The following is a 6,000-nucleotide window of genomic DNA, read 5'->3' as shown; positions in this document are numbered from 1 at the left end:
GCACCCATATAAAAGCACATACCTCTGAGGAACTGCTTATGTCACTCAGGTTTGTCTTGTTTTAAACAAAAGCCTTTTAAACAAAATAAACCTCCCCCACAATTCTGAAAACAATGATTTTTTCTCAAGGCACACTGCGGTTCAGTTTCTCATGACATTTCATTCAGTTACTTGACCCTGCAGTAGGGCTCTAAATGATAAATTGATGACATAATAATAATTTTTTCTTATGTAATAAGTGTTGAAGCCATTAACACAGGACTATGAGTTAACTGCACACCAAACAGAATGAACAGCTGGCTTCTTAGGGAAAAAAAACCCTTATTCCAACAGATATATCTTCAATAATAGCAGAGAAAATAGAGAGAATTACTGTCAAAGTAAATTGCATTTTGTATGAATGCCGTCTCCTTTCAAGTTTGCCCCAGCATGATAATCCTTCTTATTTAGTGGTGTTGCCCTTTTCTCTTTAGAGTCCTTTAGTCAAGTAGTCTCTTATATTTCATGTATCATTAAAATGACTTAAATGATCGGGGATGTGGTAGGCCTCACTCTTAATTATTAACATAAAAAGTCACTTATATTCCACACCTGCTGCAATTATAAAAATATATTTTCCTCATTATTAAACAAATTCTATGCTTTTGGGAGTCAACCAGAGAGATAAGAGGCAGTTCTTTTTTGTAACCTCTGTATATTGTCAATGTTTATTAGACCACAAAGGACCAACAGTATGGTTTTGATGCTACTTGATTTGTGATTTCTGTGCAGTTTCTAAGAAAAGTGTCTGCAAAGTATTGAAAACAATTGTGGAAGAAAAAAATCTCCCGAAGTTTTTATTGGGACTATCTATAGACATATATGGGACTATGACTATAGATATATCTGTACTGCTGGGCAGAGCAGCTTGAGATACTGTATCTCTTCTAAAAAGAAGAGTTTGGCAAAAAATTTTACATTGGTCCCCAAAAAGTTAAGTTGAACAGAGAAGAAGCCTTTTCAGCCATTTAGACACCACCTAGAAAAGCATTTCAGTTTAAATTTTAGATTGCTTTAAAGATGGAAAACTGATGGAAAAAGCTGAGTTACATTTTGCTGAGCATTACATTACATTCTTCATTCCATTTGTATGTGTAAAGAAGCATTACTTATAAAACGTAATCATAATGCAATTTAAAAAATAAAATTGCAATTTAATCTGAACCATCATTTGTCAAAGTACTCTGTTTTAGTAGTTTATGCTCCTTTCTCAGTAAGAGCTGTCATCTTTCTTTTTTCTTACCAAAAAATCTAGCTTGAAAAAGTAATATATTAGTAATAGTATTCTAACTCTCTTGGCAAGACTAGCTATAGCACAACAGTGAAATCAACTGGTTATAACTAAATCGTTCCCCTTTAAACTACAGAGCATCAGGTTAGACAGTCTCATCTAACAAGGTTGAGAGAAGCTTTTTGTCCTTTTCTGAGTTTGGTGGAAGACAGGAACTATCTAATGTCATATAAAGGAGACTATTTCCTAATAGACTCCTTTAAGCTCTTTCAGAGCTCAAAAAGGAGCTATAGAAAGCTCTTCCTCCTTTCCAACTGACTTCAGTGAATTATCGTATTCCATAGTGCAAGTGAGGATGGCTAACTTCTTTTGGATGTTTTATATCTGGGGATTTCTTGTGATTCCGTTAGATGTAAGGGAGCTAAACTGTAAGTCTGCTGAGGCTTCTCCATCTTGCAGCATATGAAAGCTCTTCAGACTTGGCCCAGTACTGGTTATCTAATTTGACATATTTGCCTCTCCATGACACACACAGGTGGTCTCTAGCATAGCTGAAAACCTACACCTGGGTCAGAGCAATCTCAGGCACAGCTACAGGTTGGGCAGAGAAGAGATTCAGAGCAGCCCTGCGGAGAAGGACTTGGGGGTGTTGATCAATGAGAAACTTCACATGAGCCTTCAGTGTGCACTCACAGCCCAGAAAGCCAACGGTATTCCTGGGCTGTATCAAAAGGAGCGTGACCAGCAGGTCGAAGGAGGTGATCCTGCCCCTTTGCTCTCATGAGACCTCACTTGGAGTATTGTGTGCAGTTCTGGTGTCCTCAACATAAAAAGGACATGGAACTGTTGGAAGAAGTCCAGAGGAGGGCCACGAGAATGATCAGGGGACTGGAGCACCTCCCATATGAAGACAGGCTGAGAAAGTTGGGTCTGTTCAGCCTGAAGAAGAGAAGGCTGCGTGGAGACCTCATAGCAGCCTTCCAGTATATGAAGGGAGCTTCTAAGGGGAAGGACTCTTCATTAGGGACTTTGGTGACAGACAAGGAGTAATGGGTTCAAACTTAAACAGGGGAAGTTTAGATTGGCTATAAGGAAGTCTTTTACTGTAAGGGTGGTAAGGAATGGGTTGCCCAGGCAGGTAGTGAATGCTCCATCCCTGGCAGTGTTCAAGGCCAGGTTGGACAGAGCCTTGGGTGGCATGGTTTAGTGTGAGGTGTCCCTGCCCATGGCAAGGGGGTTGGAACTTGATGATCTTAAGGTCTTTTCTAACCCTAACTATTCTATGATTCTGTGATTCCATAAAAAAAAAAGAAATAAGACAGTAATTTAGTAATTTAGTGTAAATTCATAAAACTGTTGTTTAAAAGTTTAAGTAATTAAAAACTTTTTGGTTAATGGTAGCCAACAGCTTGTGCATGTGAATATTACAGTGCTGAGTAGCTGAATTCCAGGTGAAGTGATCAATTGAGGTCTGGAGGTGCACATATGTTCCTGGGTACATACAAATTATTTAGTCATGCAGTTTGAAAAATATTATTTTCAGCCATTTCTCTTCCATTTTAAGGTCTTCACTTTTCAAAATGATTCTGGCCATCCAGGACTGCCCTGTCTTGCATCACTCCCTTTGTAGATATTCCCTTGTTTTCTTACGTGTAACTGCCATAAGTCAGGGACCACAACACCAAGAATAAAAAGAAAATGTATTTTGATGTCTTGATGAAAATAGCAATTTAAACAAACAAACCCACCACATGTCTACATTTTAAGTAAATAATAGGTTTATTTTCACTTTTTTGCAACAAGGCAATTTGGCTTTTAGGGTAATGTTTCCACAAATGCTTAATGACCACACAGGTCAAATGATTTAGATGTTTGTATTCCATTTGTTTGACCTGGAGATAGGAGTCCTTGCTATATGGTGAAAGAATCTGGTCTTTAAACTGTTAAAACAATATATTCCTCAGGATGTAGACCTCTATATCACTTGACATTCAGTGAAACTTGGTCTTTTGTTACAAAAATTTCTTGAAATTTTATTTGGAGGCAGCTAACATAACTGCATGGGCTTAGCTTACGAAGTGTGCTGCAGCTGCTCTGGCCTTTTTGGTAGTGCAGACAGCCCACCTGGCATCTCTGGCTGGTACCAAGAAATCACAGAATCACAGAATCACAAGGGTTGGAAGGGAACTCAAAAGATCATCTAGTCCAACCCCCCTGCAAGAGCAGGGTAACCTAGAGTACATCACACAGGAACTTGTCCAGGCGGGCCTTGAATATCTCCAATGTAGGAGACTCCACAACTCCCCTGGGCAACCTGTTCCAGTGCTCTGTCACTCTTACAGTAAAGAAGTTCTTCCTGATGTTAACGTGGAACCTCCTATGCTCCAGTTTACACCTATTGCCCCTTGTCCTATCACTGGATATCACTGAAAAAAACCTAGCTCCATCATCCTGACACCCACCCTCTACATATTTGTAAACACTGATGAGGTCACCCCTCAGTCTCCTCTTTTCCAAGCTAAAGAGACCCAGCTCCCTCAGCCTCTCCTCATAAGGGAGGTGTTCCACTCCCTTAATCATCTTTGCGGCTCTGGGCTGGACTCTTTCAAGCAATTCCCTGTCCTTCTTGAACTGAGGGGCCCAGAACTGGATGCAATATTCCAGATGCGGCCTCACCAAGGCAGAGTAGAGGGGGAGGAGAACCACTCTCGCCCTACTAACCACACCCTTTCTAATGCACCCTAGGATGCCATTTTCCTTCTTGGCCACAAGGGCACATTGCTGGCTCATGGTCATCCTCCTATCCACCAGGACCCCCAGGTCCCTTTCCCCTTCACTCCTTTCCAGCAGGTCAACCCCCAACCTGTACTGGTACATGGGGTTGTTCTTCCCCAGATGCAAGACTCTACACTTGCCCTTGTTGAACTTCATCAAGTTTCTCCCTGCCCAACTCTCCAGCCTGTCCAGGTCTCGCTGAATGGCAACACAGCCTTCTGGTGTGTCAGCCACTCCTCCCTGTTTAGTGTCATCATCTGTGTGAATGCTAAACTTCTAGGATATGGCCAGAGCCAAAGAGATTAACTGAGGCTTTGCTGCATGGTGTTAAGACATCATCTTGACATACTGCAGATTTTGACATTTTATGTAAAATAGAACCAGCTATGAAGGGAGCAATTTAATACTAAGCCAGCACTAGACAGAGAGAATGCAGAGGTGGCATCAGTTCTGTTTTAATCCCACCCTCTGACTTAGGCAACAGCTCTTTGTCTGCAACCCACATGTAAAGAGCTGTATAACATACTGTCCTGGAAAAACAAACCAAATGTGCTAGAGTGACAGCAATTGCTGTGGAGTGCTGTGTTGTCTCAATGCAACCAAAAAGGCAGGAACCAGGCATGTCTTCCACCATTCTTTGTCCATGGACCTCACCCAGGATTTTCTGAAGCCATATTCAGACATAAAGTGTCCTTTAAGGATTTAGCCTCTGTGATCAGACTGTCTGGAATTTTGTGGGGAGGATGCCTGTCTCCTATAGCGCAGACTGGGAGCATCCACTCATTTCACACACAACACAGAGTAGCTGTCAGATAGTAACTGCTTTCATTCACCAGTCTGCTATTTGCATATTACTGTCATTTCTGCCTCTCTTCTCATGTGCAGTGTCATCAGCTTTTCAATGTTCAGAGCAGTTTCTGCATGCAGATCTGGAGTTGCTTTGCTATCAGAAATCAATATTTTAAATGATGTTTTCCCCAGAAAATTATTATCATTGTAAAATCAAAATATTTTGCAGTTCTTGAAAGCTCAAAGAATATTCTGTGTATGAGCTGACAGGAAGCCATAATCAAATTGTCAAGCAATTGCTTCTACTGTGGCAAAGTGAGAATGTTCGATTACATGTGTCAGCATGTGAAAAGTAAGACTTGCATAGTGAACAGCACACTGAAGGCTTGATAGGAGATGGGAGGGTTGTTGCTGTACATTGTAACCTATTATAGACAGTTCTGCTACCTCAGCAGTCCTCATTTTGCATTAGAAACCTTATTGTCGATAAAATGCCTCAGTTTTGTAATTTGGAAAAGACATTTTAAATTTTCTACCAACTTCATTTGGTCAATTTAACTGAAGACTAATTGCTATTCCAAAGGGTTAAGTAATAAAATGTGTGGAATACAAATATACATACTTTAGTTGTTTACTGACTCTAATATTATCACTGCTCTAATCTCTTCAAACAGGCACTGAAATGCATGCTGCTGTGATTATTTGAGTAAGAAAAATGGCTCATTTATTCAACATATGCATTGGCTGCTAGTTTGGGTTTTTAGATGTTTAAAGATTTATGTTCAAATTATTTTTCTCCAGTTTTCTCTGTCCTTTTACCTATTCTTCCGTAAACTCTTCAATCTTCCTGTTCTCTGTGGTTGTTCTGCACAGTGGATGTTCACTGAGAGCATCTTACCAGTGTTTTGTTCTGAGCTTGGGAGCTGTAACCCAAAATCTGATGAGAACTTGATATCTCATTAAATTCAGTCAGAATTAACAACTTGTCACCTTGCAAGACCAGGCTTGTGGGGTATGATCTCAAGCAGCCCAATCAGTCCTGTAGCTCTTTCTCTTGTAGAGATAGGATCAGGAAAGATATTTGCATGAGAGAAATTTGAAAGGTTTTTGAACTCTAACCAGGTTGTTATTCAGGCTAGTTATTTAACTGCAGCACAGAACAGGCA

The sequence above is a fragment of the Melopsittacus undulatus genome, chromosome 6 (assembly GCF_012275295.1).
Source record: "Melopsittacus undulatus isolate bMelUnd1 chromosome 6, bMelUnd1.mat.Z, whole genome shotgun sequence".
Lineage (NCBI taxonomy): Eukaryota > Metazoa > Chordata > Aves > Psittaciformes > Psittaculidae > Melopsittacus > Melopsittacus undulatus.
The sequence above is the reverse complement of the archived record's forward strand: the minus strand, read 5'-3'. Positions refer to the sequence as shown.